The sequence below is a fragment of the Rattus norvegicus genome (assembly GCF_036323735.1).
Source record: "Rattus norvegicus strain BN/NHsdMcwi chromosome Y unlocalized genomic scaffold, GRCr8 chrY_unlocalized_4, whole genome shotgun sequence".
Lineage (NCBI taxonomy): Eukaryota > Metazoa > Chordata > Mammalia > Rodentia > Muridae > Rattus > Rattus norvegicus.
Genome location: NW_026947400.1, coordinates 1,489,091 through 1,505,456, shown reverse-complemented (window position 1 = coordinate 1,505,456; position 16,366 = coordinate 1,489,091). Strand labels below are relative to the sequence as shown.

The 16,366-nt window shown below is 38.6% G+C and overlaps 2 long non-coding RNA genes across 2 annotated transcripts in view; one reads left to right on the top strand and one right to left on the bottom strand.

Annotated features, from left to right (window-relative positions):
* LOC134484739 (uncharacterized) overlaps positions 1-16,366 on the bottom strand; it is an 80,640-nt gene that overhangs the window by 30,489 nt on the left and 33,785 nt on the right. The window lies entirely within an intron of this gene.
* On the top strand, positions 8,755-16,306 carry LOC134484738 (uncharacterized). Its single transcript, XR_010062472.1, has 3 exons — positions 8,755-11,934; positions 14,081-14,242; positions 16,187-16,306. It is a non-coding gene; the product is annotated as an uncharacterized LOC134484738 (long non-coding RNA).

Genomic DNA, 16,366 nt, shown 5'->3' with positions numbered 1-16,366 from the left:
CAGAGAAAGAACTGGAAGAGCTTGAAGGGGCTCGAGACCCCATATGTACAACAATGTCAAGCAACCAGAGCTTCCAGGGACTAAGCCACTACCTAAATACTATACATGGACTGACCCTGGACTCTGACCCCATAGGTAGCAATGAATATCCTAGTAAGAGCACCAGTGGAAGGGGAAGCCCTGGGTCCTGCTAAGACTGAACCCCCAGTGAACTAGACTATGGGGGGAGGGCGGCAATGGGGGGAGGGTAGGGAGAGGGCACCCATAAGGAAGGGGAGGGGGGAGGGGGATGTTTGCCTGGAAACCGGGAAAGGGAATAACACTTGAAATGTATATAAGAAATACTCAAGTTAATAAAAAAAAAAGAAAGAAAAATAGGGAAATAAATACCACAAAACAAACAAACAAAGAAAAATAAAGAAAATCAATGCCAACGAAACAGAGTTTTCTGGTACTATATGGATATTGAAAGATTGTACATGGATAGCCCTATGGCTCGAACTGCATATGTAGCAGAGACTGGTTTTGTTCGGCCCCAATGGAAGGAGATGCCCTTGGTCTAAATGAGGTTTTATTACCAATTCAAGGGAATGTCAAAATGCAGTAATAGTGATTATACAAAAAAGGTAGGGGGACCGCTTAGGGATCTTATGGGCAGGAAACAGGGAATGGCAAAAATATTTGAAATGTAAATATGGACAAATCAAATTAATAAAGCAAGAAAATGCTAAAAAATAAAAAAATAAATAAGTTAAAGATAAGAAAACTGCCATTTAAACACATATTGACTGAGAAATCTAAGGGGTCACGATCAGGAGTCAGAGAAATATTATTGAAAAGACTGATATGATGAACTAGAAACATGTCTCACTCCCAAATACCAGTATCAGACACAAACTGAACTAAGGTTATCCAAATAATCGAGGAGTTTATTCTGAGATAAGGACATAATACTTGTCTTTCACTTCTTCCTTAGGACTTTTTTCTTTTGGGAAAAAGTAAAAGCCATGAGCTCTAAGGAAAAGGACAGCCCCCTTCCCAACAAATGGCTTTTGTTATAAAGATATTAATGATATAAACTCCCTGACTTACAGGAATCACTAGAAGCAGGGAAGTCCAGATTCTTCTGACCGAGTCTGAACACCTGATCCCATATGTGGAAGGCTCAGATCAATTCTATCTCTTCAACTTACCTACTCAACTCCTACCAAAGACTCAGTGAAATTTTCCAGGGTCGACATATTTCTTCATTTTTTTTCTACCAAGACAGAAGGCCATCTTTGTTCTCCCCATCGCTGAGCTCTTCACCCTCTTTGTTCTCATTCCCAAATTGCTGTTTGCTCTGAACTAGAGGCCAATTAGTTAACCCTATAGGTATTGAAAGAATATCTGAGAGGTATTTGCAGACACAACAAAACTTGTGACATCACAGGAGAAGGTAGGGCTCTCCAGGACACAAGTGATTTTTCAGGGAGGGCCTAATTATGATGTAACTGAGAATTGCCATGGCCTCCTGCTGAGCAGCTTTCCTTACATTGCCAAGATTAGAGGGTGTCTTTTCCAGGAGTGTGTCGTTTGAAACAGTGGAAATCTTTACATACTCCATCTCCATAAAGAAAGAGACCTCTCTTTGCATCATTAGTGGTTACATGCTCTGAATGGTGAAAATTAGTTAGGGGCTTGGCATGGGTAGAAAAGAACTAGGAACTTGGAGTGGAGGAGAATCTTCTGGATAATAATTTTATTCACTGGACCATTCCTGTGAAAGACAGTTCAATTTCCTAGGGGTTTTCTGTTTCTCAAAGGGCAGTATTCTCCCAACAGACCTTTAATTGAAAGAATATTGTATTACATTTTCTTACTGTACATTCCTTGATAGTGGACTTTACATATATTCCTGAATGTGTATTCAAAAATTCTGTTTTCCAGTTCAATTTTTTGCAATGATTTTGGCTTCAAAGAAGGCCCAGCTTTAGAGTGAATATAAGTTTAAAATTGTGTATCTACTTCAAATGATAAACTCCCAAATCCTCATTTTATCCAAAATTTATCAGACATCAGTAAAGCAAAGGACAACATGGACTACAGAATGTGGTTCTGTAGTCCCATTAGATATCAGTTCTCAAAAATGTATCTTCCTGTGTTCCCATGGCCAGACTTGAGGGTTTTGGATGTTCTACCATGATCTTACTTCAGGCCAAACATAAGATTCAGGAGGATGTACAGGGAGAGGAATGGCTTGAGGTCCAGTGAAACCTCAAGTTCAATAGGTTCATAAGAACAGGAGGTAGTCTATTTGGCATTGTCATTTGTGGATTCTACATTCTTGACAAAGTTATGCAGAATCCATGTTAACATTCCACCTACCCTCATAGTTGTAGGAGAAACCAAAAGTGTGTTTGTGTATATATATATATATATATATATATATATATATATATATATATATATATATGCCACCAAAACTAGAGAAGATTGATGAAGCTAAGAAGTGCATTCTGCCAGGAACCAGATGTAGATATTTCCTGAAAGACATATCTAGAGCCGTTCAACTCTATATAAGAATGCTAGTGGCAAACAGTGTACTGAAACAGACCTCTTGTTGGAAGATTTTGAAAAAGGATTACAAGAGCTGAAGGTGCTTTCAACACCATGAAAACAACAATGCCAAAAAACTAGATCTTTCTGGTACTAGACCAATATTCAAAGAATGTGCATTGACAGATCTATGGTTACAACTGCATATGTGGCTGAGGATGGCCTTGTTGTGCACCAATGGAAGGAGAAGCCCTTGGTCCTCCCTAGGATTCTCTCCTAGTTCAAGGGCATGCCAAGTGGACTTAAGGGGGATTAAAGGAAGGACTTAAGGGGGATTAGGGGAAGGGAACGGGTAGGGATCTTATGGGCAGGAAACTGGGAAAGGGAAAAAAAAACATTTTAAATGTAAATATAGAAACATCCAGTTAAAAAAGCAATAAAATTTGCTAAAAAATAAAAAAAAATGGAAGAAATTGAAAAAAAGAGAACTGCCAGATAATCACATCCATTAACTCGGAAATCTAGAGGATCACTATCAGGGAAGGGTAGTAGAGTAATACTAGTGAAAGACTGAGATGGTGAAGTCTCAACTAGAAGCACTTCTCTCTCCCAGATATCAGTGTCAGACACAAACTGCACTATAGGAATCCAAAGCATGGTGCACTTTATACCGAGCTTAGGACACAATGCTTATATTTCCATTATTCCTTAGGACATTTTCTTCTGGGCAAAAAGAACAAAAGCCATGAGTTCTCAAGAAAACTATTGTACCCTTCCCAACACTCAGATTTGGGATAAACAAGTTAATGTTATAAACTCTCTGACATCCAGGAACCATAACAAGCAGGGAAGTCCAGCTGCTGAGAGGCTCCCAGCTCCTGATTCCCATATGAGGAAGGCTCTGATCAATGTTATCTTTTCATCAAACCAACTAAACCCTACACAAGATTCACTGAGCTTTACCATGGACAAGATATTTCTTCATTTTTTTTATACCAAGGCAGAAGGCCAGCTTCTTCTCCCCATCTCTGATATCTTCATCCTCTTTCTTCTCCCTCCCAAATGGCTGTTTGCTCTGAATCAAAGGCCATTTAGTAAACCCTAGAGGTAATGAATGAATATCTGAGAGGCAGTTGCTTTCACGACAACACCTGTAACATCACAGAAGAAGCTAGAGCCCTCCAGGATACAAGAGATTTTTCCAGGAGGTCCTAATGATGATGTCACTGAGACCTGCCATGGCCTACCTGCAAAACATCTTGAGCAGGTATGTTGACTGAAGGCAGCCGAAAAAAAAAATACTAAATGTATGACATCGCAGTTGTGATGATCATTCATTAATTAGACCCGTTACCATAGAGATTTCTTATTCAGGGGAATGTATGGATGATAAAGCAGTAAATGGCCCTGAATTAAGAACCAGATGCCTGGTAAAGTTTCACGTTATTCACCCCCATGTTGTATGGGCCCTGAGCGAGAAGAGGGGGACTAGTGGGCAGGTTGTTGATTTTGCAGAGAATGGTAGAAATAGAAACCAATTGGGGTACGTAATAGTATTATTGAAGAGAAAGGTTTATGACTTTTATGGTGTATGTCTGATAACACAAATATGTCCATAAATCATTATTTTAATGTATTTGAGAATATTCATGTTAATATGCAATGAAGTTAAAGTTGGGTTTTATGTCTTAATTCATTAATTTAAATTACATTTTTATATGATAGGGGAATATATATTAATGTATGATATACATTAATTTTGTAATGTTCTAGATTATTTAATGTACAATATAAACCTGACATCTGTCTTAGACATATCCTGCCATGCCGTTCAATGTAGGTAGTTATAATATACATTGTTACTGGCAATTCATAGAGTTCTGTGTACCCAAGACAGGTAGCCTGGTCAAGCTGAATTACCAGAAAACTGCCAATTGTTTCTGAAAGAATGATCTTTCCTTCTCCTGTTCACTACCAACCTGTGATTCAAGGTATCCATTTGATTCTTTTGCATGCTCACATCTTATTTATACTGTGAAGTCTCAGGTAGCAGGTCAGTATGATCATGGGTTTTAGGGACACTTGTTGGGAATCCAGGTCAGTGATCTTGTTACCTTTAGTCACAAGGCAGACATCTCTTTGATGTCCATAGTAGTAAGCCTAGCAGATCATAGGGGAATCCAAATATTCTCTTGGAGAGCCAAGACCTTCTCTAAATTCTTAATGTCCTTTACTCAGCAAAAAGGTCAATTTTGTCTCTGTATTATAAAAAAGACATGTGGAGTATCCAAAGCATAATGTCTGTGGATGTACAAGATGACAGGTTTCCCCTTTCCTTATTTGACATCCTGAGTCAGAGTGATAAATCAGTTCTCTTCTCTGGGCCTAGGTACCTGGCCCTAAGGCTTCCGTGAAATAATTTCAATAACAGTAACTATTGAAGCTACTCGATACCTTGCTCAATGTTTAATGAAAATACTACCAACTGTGCTGACTATTGCATTAGTGTCTTTCTTGGGATGGGGTTTTGCAGTAATCCATTAGGTCTGTCTAGATAAATTGGACCATTGTTGTTACCTTGGACAGTCAGTGATGAGCATCTGTGGGTCTACACCACACAACAGGGTAACAGGATTTATGTCAAGTGGGTCTTCTTAACTACACTCCAGGATGGTGCAGGAATAGTATCTGTAAGTGTGCAACAGGGACATATAGAAGCCAGGGTCTCATGAATACACTTGGGAGAAAATAGGGAGGCAAATTTTAAAACAGGGGCAGAAGGAACACCCATTCAGTGCCTGCCCCACATGTGGCCCATATATATACAGCCACCAAACTAGATAAGATGGATGAAGCAGCAAAGAAGTGCAGGCTGACAGGAACTGGATATAGATCTCTCCTGAGAGACACAGCTAGAATACAGGAAATGCATAGGTGACTGCCAGCAGCAAACCACTGAACTGAAAACGGGGCCCCAGTTGAAGGAATCAGAGAAAGCACTGAAAGAGCTGGAATGGGCTCAAGACCCCATATGAACAACAATGCCAAACAACTAGAGCTCCCAGGGACTAAGCCAATACCTAAAGACTATACTTGGACTGACCCTGGCTTCAAACTCATAGGGACAATGAATAGCCTAGTAAGAGCACCAGTGGAAGGGAAAGCCCTTGATCCTGCCAAGACTGAACTCCCAGTGAATGTTATTGTTGGGAGGAGGGTGGTAATTGGGGGTAGGTTGGCAAGGGGAACACAAATATAGAAAGGGAGGGGGAGGGGTTGGGGGATGTTAGCCCGGAAACCAGGAAGGGGAATAGCAATCGAAATGTAAATAAGAAATAATCAAGTTAATATAGATGAGAAAAATAATAGAAGCCAGATTGTGGTGTTCCTTGTAGAAAGGCTTCAACTCTCTTGTCTGATAGGAGTATAAAATGCTGACACAGAATTAACTACCTTGCTTCTTTCACAGAAGAGGGGCAGCTAATATAGCCTTTAGACAAGTGATCATTCCTGAGGCTACAAGGTCCAGTTGTTTAGAGAGATGCACACAAGGTGTTTTCACGGCCCTAAAATGTTCATGTAAATCCTTCATGCAGTGTCTTTTCATGTGTTTCGTGAAAAAAAAAAGATGGAAACATTCTGAGGAACCTTGAAATTCTAGGAGTTAAACCACAATGAACTATCAAGTATCAAACTCCATACCATCTGTCTCCACGCAGATTAGGTTCTAGTATCCCCATGTGTTCTGGGGTATCTAGGATTTGCTGTTTCTCCAAAACCCTGGTATCCAGGCAGAGCAATACCCACACACACAAATAATCTCTCAAATCTGTCTAGTACCTCCGGAGTTGAGAACAGTGGGATTACATCAACCATTCTATGATACAGGTTCCTTTTGCCTCCCCCAGATTTTTGCCAATATTGTTGTCCTCCTAATATAGAAATGTGAACATTCCTAGCTCACCCTTGCTAGCTAAGTGATTATAACTCTTGGACCAGTGCCTCAGTGTCCCTTGTTCAATTATATTGAGCTTCAGGAGAGAGGAGGAGGTTATCTCTCTGTTGTAAGGGTGTCAACCTGTGAAACTTCTGAGGCCATCAACAGACAGGACTGAAGAATTTTGAAATCCATGAAAGAATAGGGTCTAAGGTATTTGCCCACTTTAACTCATTCTGAAATGGTCATTCAAATGTTAATTTTATCTCCTTTGCAAAAAGCACCTGAAGAATACATCTTCCAAGAACAAGAAAATCTACATACTTTACTGGAGATTCAGACTTCTGAGTGTATATGAGATCGGAACTATGGGGTTGGTAGTCTCTACCCTCTATTGCCAGTCCCTCATATCTTGGATAGTTCATATGATAAATAGCCCAGTTTCTTCTCAAGTAATGACAACAACTCCAGTGAGACTGTGAGGATATCAGGATGCCCATCTCTTTCAGTTGGTAATATAGACTGTATCTCTCCCTTTGCTTCCAGAGTGTGCATTATTTAATCTACATATGCACAAATGATCTGGTTAGTTGAATAATTATGGGATTATGTTTTAGGGACAGGTATGGGAAGATAGATTCTCCCAATATACCTAGGATTCTTCACTACTAATCTGAAACTACAAGTGTGAGTTTTAGTCCAACTATCTTTTTAATACGTTTCAGGACTTTCACAAAGAAGATATTCTTTTGGTAAACAGAAAAAAGGTTAACTTTGTTAGTATATGTAAGTCGAACTGTGTCTAATTTTTCAAAAAGATGATGGTTGCTTTCTGTTTATGCAAGAGGCCTCTTGCCAGAAGGAAACAGGAAGAAGGGGGGCAATGAGACATGATTAATAACAGGTGAGTTATTATCCCCTTGCCTATGTCAATGGCATGTTTGCTGCTTCAGAGACATTAAGGGAGTTTTCCTTTTGCTACCGTGAATGGTACCTTTTGATCAGGTAATTGTCACAGTACATTATTGAAGACTGAATATGTAGATCCAGTGACCATTATGAAATCAATTGCTTTGTCACAATTTTAGGTTTTACTATAGATTCTTGGAGTACAGTAGCCTGGGTGCCATCACTGTCCTAACTGTAGGACTTTCTGTACCTTTTACTTCCAATTACAGCACTTATTTTCCAATGTTCACTTTATTTTCAAGAGGTATATTGGTCTTTCTCCATGGGTTGCTTGCTCGCTTCTAGCCCTTTTCATGTTTGTTTTAACAGACTTTATTATTATTCAGATTTACTCTTCTGCTTACCGCTTATGGCCTTCTTTTTTTTTTTTTTGAGTACATTTAGTTTATTGTAAAAAGTGATGGAGGGGGAGAAAATAAATGATACGAAATATTCATAATATTAACATATAAACGTTCCATTATTATTTCACTTTTGGTACATCCACATTGTTTATGTTGTCTACAATGACAACAAAGAAGCAAATTCACAAATCTAATAGCATTAGATATCAGCATTCAGCTTTCATATTCTACATGATCTTTGAAGAATCTGCTCCCATGCTCCTCAAAATCATTTTGTTCACTCCAGTCCCCTGAATGATGAGATCATTCATGGCAATTGTAACAACAGAAGAGTGAGACAAGAAGGAAAAAAAAATGCATGACCCCTGTGTTATCCCTTACATCATTGTCCTGGACTCAACAACCTATCACATCCTTCAGCATTTACCATCCATATCAAGTCACACAACTACATTTGAAAGCTGAGGCTATACTTCCCATGTATAAGCAATGATGGAATATGACACAGCCCATCCTTCCATGTGAAAAACATGCAGGTTTACTCCTTTTCTGCATAAAATCACACTCAACAGTTCTTTCCTTAGCTTTTATTTGCCTATGAATTCTTGCTAGGAAAAGACATTAAACTACCACATTCAGCATGCTCCTTTGAGAATTTTGTCTTCCTCTGCAGAATGTTTAAGAAACCTTTTCTATCTTAAAAGTTTGGTCAATAAAATTGCCATTATTGCTTTCATTAAAAATCCCAGTCACCTATTCTTATTATTGTTTATTGCTATTTTTACTATTTTTATTAATACTTATTAGTATATACTTTAGAAGTAAGTCCTACCAAGCTCTTGAAGACTTTTATCCTAACAAGACTTAAAGCTATATGTTATACAACAAGCCATTCCAGGACTTAGCACCTTAAACTACTGAACACTTTCTGACAGCCTTGGGTACAAAGCAGGACAACAACTGTAATGTCTCTACCCCCGTTAGCTTCATCTGTTCTGAGGTCTGTTGCTAAAAGCAATCGGAAGGTCAGACAGGATGCAAGCAGAAGAAAAATAAACTTATTTATTTGACAAAGGAGATTCAGTGACAGTTATCAAAATAAAAACAAAGAAAAACCTGCTTATTCTGCTTCCCAACATAGAGTGGATGGAAAAAAAAATGCCTTTTTAAAAATATCATATATGTTTTTAACTTCTTTTTTTTAGCATGCCATTTCTTTTCTTTTCTTTTTTTTATTAACTTGAGTATTTCTTATTTACATTTCTAGTGTTATTCCCTTTCCTGGTTTCCGGGCCAACATTCACCTAACTCCTCCCCTCCCCTTCTATATGGGTGTTCCACTCTCCATTCTCACCCCATTGCCGCCCTCCCCACAACAATCATATTCACTGGGGGTTCAGTCTTAGCAGGACCCAGGACTTCCCCTTACACTGGTGATCTTACTAGGATATTCAATGCTACCTATGAAATGAGATTCCAGGGTCAGTCCATGTATAGTCTTTAGGTAGTGGCTTAGTCCCTGGAAGCTCAGCTTGGTTGGCATTTTTGTTCATATGAGATGTTGAGCCCCTTCAAGCTTTCCAGTTCTTTTTCTGATTCCTTCAACGGGGGTCCTGTTATCAGTTCAGTGGTTTGCTACTGGCCTTAGACTCTGTATTTGCTGCATTCTGGCTGTGTATCTCAGGAGAGATCTGCATCCGCCTCCTGTCGGCCTGCACTTCTTTGCTTCATCCATCTTGTATAATTGGGTAGCTGTATATGTAAGGGCCACATGTAGGGCAGGCTCTGAATGGGTGTTCCTTCTGTGTCTGTTTTAATCTTTTCCTCTCTATTCCCTGCCAAGGGTATTCTTATTCACCTTTTAAAGAAGGAGTGTAGCATTCGCATTTTGATCATCCATCTTGCGTTCCATGTGTTCTATGCATCTAGGGTAATTCAAGCAGTTGTGCTAATAGCCACTTATCATGTGCATGCCATGTGTGTTTTTATGTGATTGGGTTACCTCACTCAGGATGATGTTTTCAAGCTCCAACCATTTTTCTATAAATTTCATAAAGGCATTGTTTTTGACATCTGAGTAATACTCCATTGAGTAAATGTACCACATTTTCTGTATCCATTCCTCTGTTGAAGGGCATCTGGGTTCTGTCCAGCTTCTGGCTATTATAAATAAGGGGGTGATGAACATAGTGGAGCATGTGTCTTTTTTATATGTTGGGGCAACTTTTGGGTATATGCCGAAGAGTGGTACAGCTGGATCCTCAGGTAGTTCAATGTGAAATTTTCCTAGGAATCTCCAGACTGATTTCCAGAATGGTTGTACCAATTTGCACTCCCACCAATAGTGGAGGAGTGTTCCTCTTTCTCCACATCCTCGCCAGCATTTATTTTTACCTGAGTTTTTGATCTTAGCTATTCTCACTGGTGTGAGGTGAAATCTCAGGGTTGTTTTGATTTGCATTTCCCTTATGACTTAAGATGTTGAACATTTCTTTAGGTGTTTCTCAGCCATTCGGCATTCCTCAGCTGTGAATTCTTTGTTTAGTTCTGAACCCCATTTTTTAATAGGGTTATTTGTCTAACTTCTTGGGTTTTTTGCATCTTTTTAATATAAGCCCTCTATCTGTTGTTGGATTGGTAAATATCTTTTCCCAATCTCTTGGTTGCCGTTTTATCCTAACCACAGTGTCCTTTCCCTTCCAGAAGCTTTGCAGTTTTATGAGACCCCATTTGTCAATTCTTGATCTTAGAGCATAAACCATTGGTGTTTTGTTCAGAAAATTTTTTCCAGTGCCCATGTGTTTGAGATGCTGGCCTAGTTTTTCTTCTATTAGTTTGACTGTATCTGGTTTGATTTGGAGGTCCTTAATCCACTTGGACTTAAGCGTTGCACACGGTGATAAGCATGGAACGATTTGCACTCTTCTACATGCTGACCTCCAGTTGAACCAGCACCATTTCCTGAAAATGCTCTTTTTTCCATTGAATGGTTTTGGCTCCTTTGTCAAAAGTAAAGTGCCCATAGGTGTGTGTGTTCATTTCTGGGAGCTGCCTTATGTATAATACCCAAGAGCTAGAAGAATCCGTAATGGCATTCATCAAAGGAATGAATACAGAAAATGTAGTACATCTAAACAATTGTGTACTACTCAACTCTTAAAACCAATTATCTCAAGAAAGCCAAAGACAAATGGGATGATCTAGAAAATATCATAATGTTTGAGGTTACCCAATCACAAAATGGTATGAAATCACACATTTTATGAAATCACCAAAAGTGGATATTGGCACAAAAGCTAAAATTACCAAAGATGCAGTTCACAGACAACTGGAAGCTCAATAAAATGATACACAAAATGTGCATGCTTTAATCCTTTTCAAAAGGTGGACACAATAATATCTATGAATTTCGAGCAGAGACTGAGGAAATCCCATTCAGAGCAGGCCGTACATGTGGCAAAAATATATACACATCAGTCACCAAAACTAGATAAGATTGATGGAGCTAAGAAGTGCATTGTGCCAGGGACTGTATAGAGATCTTTCCTGTGAGACACAGCTAGAGCATATCAAATAAAGAAGTGAATTCTAGAGGCAAATCAGTGAATTGAAAACAGACAGTAGGGGAGTTATAGAAAAAGAGGAGTGGGGCCGGTTAGGGATCATATGTGCAGGTAATAGGGAAAGGAAATAACATTTCAAATGTAAATATAGAAATACCCAATTAAAACAGGAATAAAATTTGCTAAAAAAATAAAAAGAAATAAAGAAATTTAAGAAAAGAACACTGCGAAGTATTCACAGCTATTGACTCAGAAATGTAAAAGTCATTTTCATGGAATGATAGTCAGAGTAATACTAATGGAAAGACTGAGATGATGAAGACTCAACTAGAAACACTTCTCTCTCCCAGATATCAGTATCAGACAAAAACTGCACTATAGGCATCCAGAGCATGGTGGAATTTACTCTGAGGCGAGGACTCAATACTTGTCTTTCCATTCTTCCTTAGGACCATTTTCTTCTTGACAAAAAGAATAAGGCTATGAGATCTCAGCAAAACAACTGTGCCCTGCCCATCACTTGGCTTTGGAATAAAAAAAATAATGATATAAACTCTTTGACTTCCAGGAATGATATGAACAGGTAAGTCCAGATGCTTCTGAAAGGCTCCCAGCTCCTGATTCCCATATGTGGAAGATTCACATCAAGCCTAACTCTTCAGAGATCCCACTCAATCCCTACTAAGGACTCTGAGCTATCCCAAGGATGATGTACATCTTCCTTTTTTTATACAAAGATAGAAGGCCAGCTTCCTTCTCCACATCACTGAAATCTTTATCCTCTTTGTTCTCCCTCCCATATGGCTGTTTACCGTGAATTAGAGGTCAATTATTAAACCCTAGAGGTACTGCAAGAATATCAGAGAGGCAGTTGCAGCCACAACAACACTTGTGATGTCACAGAAGCAGCTAGGGAGTCCAGGTTACAAGAGATACTTGCAGTAGGGCCAAATCATGATGTCACTGTGAACTGCCATGTCCTACCTGCTAAACAGATTTCCCTACATTGACCAGATTTTGAGTGCCCTTTCCAGGTACGTCTCCTGTGACACAGTGGAAACCTTTACATAGTCCATCATTCTAAAACTGTAGAAATCTCTTTTCTTCATTAGTGGTTACATGCTTTGAATGGGGAAAGTTAGCCATGGGTTTGGCATGTGTATAAACGATTTAAGAAAATGGAGTGCAGGAGATTCTTCTAGATAATAATTTTTTCCCAGGTTCATTCCTGTGAAATACATAAAAATTTTGTAGGTTTTCTCTGTTTCCCAAAGGCCAGTATTCTCCCTACAGACCTTTAATTGAATGAATATTGTGTTTCAATTTCTTATTGTACATTCCTTGATAGGGAACTTTATAAATATTCCTGAATGTTTACTCAAAAATTCTGTTTTAAAATTCCATTTTTTGCAATGATTTTGGCCCAATGATAAAGTGAATATAACAGTGTAAATATTGTGTACCTACTTCAAATGATAAACTCCCAAATCCTTATTTTATCCAATAATCACAGACATCAGTAAAGCAAAGGACAATATCAACTCTAGAATGTGGTTCTGTAGTCCCAAAAGATAATCAGATCTCTAATATCTCCCTTCCTTATTTCCAAGGTTCTGACATGAGGGTTGAGGGTTTTTTAACCTGATTCTTTGTTCAGGCCAAACATAAGGTTCAGGAGGATGGACAGTGAGAGGAATGTCTTGAGGTCCAGGGAAACTTAACTTCAATAGTTTCATAAGTAGAGAATGGCATCTATTTGGCATTGTCATTTGTGGATTCTACATTCTTGACCCAGTTGTGCATAATTTATGTTAAAATTCCACCAAACCTCATAGGTGTAGGAGACACCAAAATTACATAAGATTGATGAAGGTAAGAGGTGCATGCTGCCAAGAACTGGAGAAAGATCTTTCCAGAGAGTCATAGTTAGAGCATGTTAAATACAGAAGTGAATGTTAGTGGTAAACTGGTGAACAGAAAGCATGTCTCTTCTTGGTAGATATTTAGAAAGGATTACAAGAGCTGAAGGGACTTTCAACCCCATAAAAACAACTATTCCAACAAACCAGAGCTTTCTGACACTAAACCAATATTCAAAATCTGCCCATGGAAAGTCCTATGGCTCCAACAGCATATGTGGCAGAGGATGGATTCCTTGGGCACCAATGGATGTAGAAGCCCTTGGTCCTTCTCAGGTTTGGTTCCCAGTTCAAGGAAATGTCAAGGTGCAGTAAGGAGGGTTGTAAAAGAAGGGGAGTCGGTCCAGTTACGACCTTGTGGAGAGGAAATTTGGAAAGAAAATAGCATTTGAAATGTAAATATAGAAATAGCCAATAAAATAAGCAAAAATTTACTAAAAAAATGGAAGAAATGAAAAAAGAAACTGCTAGCCATTCTCACCTATTGATTCAGAAATATAATGAGTAACTGTCAGGGAATGGTAATCAGAATAATAATGGTGAAAAGACTGATATGATTAAGAGTCGACTAGAAGCACTTCTCTCTCCCAGATATCAGTGTCAGACACAAACTGAACTCTAGGAATCCAAAGCGTGGAGGAGTTTACCCTGAGATGAGGACATAGTACTTGTCTTTCACTTCTTCCTTAGGACATTTTTCTTCTGGGCAAAAAGAATAAAAGCCATGAGCTGTCAGGAAAACAACTGTGACCTTCCCAAACTTGGGTTTTGGGATAAAGAAATTAATGATATAAACTCTCTGATTTCCAGGAACTGTAAGAGCAGGAAGTCCACATGCTTCTGAGAGGACCCCAGCTCCTAATTCCCATTTGTAGATGGCTCAGATCAAGACAATCTCTTCATGAAACAACACAACACCTACTAAGGACTCAGAGAGCTTTCCCAAGGACCTTTTTTGTACCAAGACAGAAGGTCAGCTTTCTTCTCCCCATCTCTGATATCTTCATCCTATTTGTCCTCCCTCCCAAATGGCTCTTTACACTGAATTATAGGCCAATTAGTAAACCATAGATATATGGAATGAATATCTGAGAGGCAGTTGCTGTCAGGACAACACTTGTGACAACACAGAAGAAGATAGGGCTCTCAAGGATACAAGAGATATATTACGGGGGTACTAAGGATGATGTCACTGAGAACTGCCATGGACTACCTGCTAAACAGATTTCCTTACATTGACCAGATTTGACGGTGCCCTTTCTAGGAGAGTCTCCTATGACACAGTGGAAACCTTTTGTACTCCATCTTTCTAACGCTAGAGACTTCTCTTTGCTGCATTAGTATTTACATGGTCTGAATGGACAAAATTAATCGGGACTTGGCATGGGTAGAAAAGATCTAGGAAGATGGAGTGGAGGAGATTCTTCTTGATAATAATTTTGCTCCCTGGTCCATTCCTGTGACATACAGTTCAATTTCCTAGTTTTTCTCTGTTTCCCAAAGGCCATTATTTTCCATACAGACCTTTAATTGAGTGAATATTGTATTTCATTTTCTAATTCTTCATTCCTAGATAGGGCACTTTGTATTCATTCCTGAAAGTGTACTCAAAAATTCTCTTTTACAGTTGCATTTTTGTAATGATTTTGGCAAAAAAGAGGGCCGAAGTATAGAGTGCAGAGAACAGTGTAAATATTTTGTACCTACTTCAAATGATAAACTCCAAATTCTTATTTTATCCAAAAATCATCATACATCAGTAAATCAAAGACAACATGTACTATACAATTCGTTTCTCTATTCCCATTTGATATCATTTCTGCAATATCTTCCTTCTTGTGTTCCCATGGCCACACTTGAGGTTTTTGGATATTTTACAATGATTCTTTTTTCAGGCCAAACATAAGACTTAGGTGGATGGGCAGGGAAAGAAATGTTTTGAGTTCAACTGAAACCTCAATTTCAATAAGTTCATAATGACAGGAGGGACCTTTGCATCTGTAGATTCTACATTCTTGTTCTAGATGCGCAGAATCAATGGTAAATTCCATCTAACCTCACATAGGAGCCAATATATATATGATAGATAGATAGATAGATAGATAGATAGATAGATAGATAGATAGATAGATAGATCTGCCACCAAAATAAGATAAGATTGTTGAAGTTAAGAAGTGCATTCTGCCAGGAAGAGGATATAGACATTTCCTGAGAAACACAGCTAGAATATGTCAATTACATAAGTGAATGCTTGTGGCAAACCAGTTACTTGTAAATGGAACTCTTGTTGATAACTTTTGAGAAAGGATTACAAGAGGTAAAGGGGTTTGCAAACCCATAAGAAAAACAATGTCAATGCACCAGAGCTTTCTAGTACTAGACCAATATTCAACGAATGTACATGGACATACCTATGGCTCCCACTGCATATTTAGTACCAGATGGCCTTCTTGGGAACCAACAGAAGTAGAAGCTCTTGGTCCTCCCTATATTTGATTCACAGTTCATGGGAATGCAAAGGGGTAGTAAGGGGATTATAGTAGAATGGGAGGTGGACTGGTTAGGGATCTTAGAGACAGGAAATTGGAAAAGGAATAACATTTGTAATGTAAATATAGAAATATCAAATTTAAAAAAGCTATATATTTTGCTAAAAAAGAAAAAAATGAAAGAAATAAAAGAAAAGAAAACTGCCAATTAATTACACCCTTTGACTCAGAAATCTAAAGGGTCACTGTCAGGGAATGATAGTCAGAGTAATACTAGTTCAAAGATGAAGATGGTGAAATCTCAAATAGAAGCAATTTTCTCTCCCAGATATCAGTGTCAGACACAATCTGCACTCTAGGAATCCAAAGCACGGAGTAATTTACTCTGAGCTGAGGACACAATACTTGTCTTTCCCTTCTTCCTTAGGACCAAAACCATCAGCTTTAAAGAAAACTGTGCCCTTCCCAACACTTGGCTTTGGAAAAAAGACATGAATGATATAAATTCTCCGACTTCCAGGAACCATAACTAGCAGGGAAGTCCAGATGCATCTGAGAGGCTCCCATCTCCTGATTACCATATTTGGAAGGCTCCAATCAATACTAT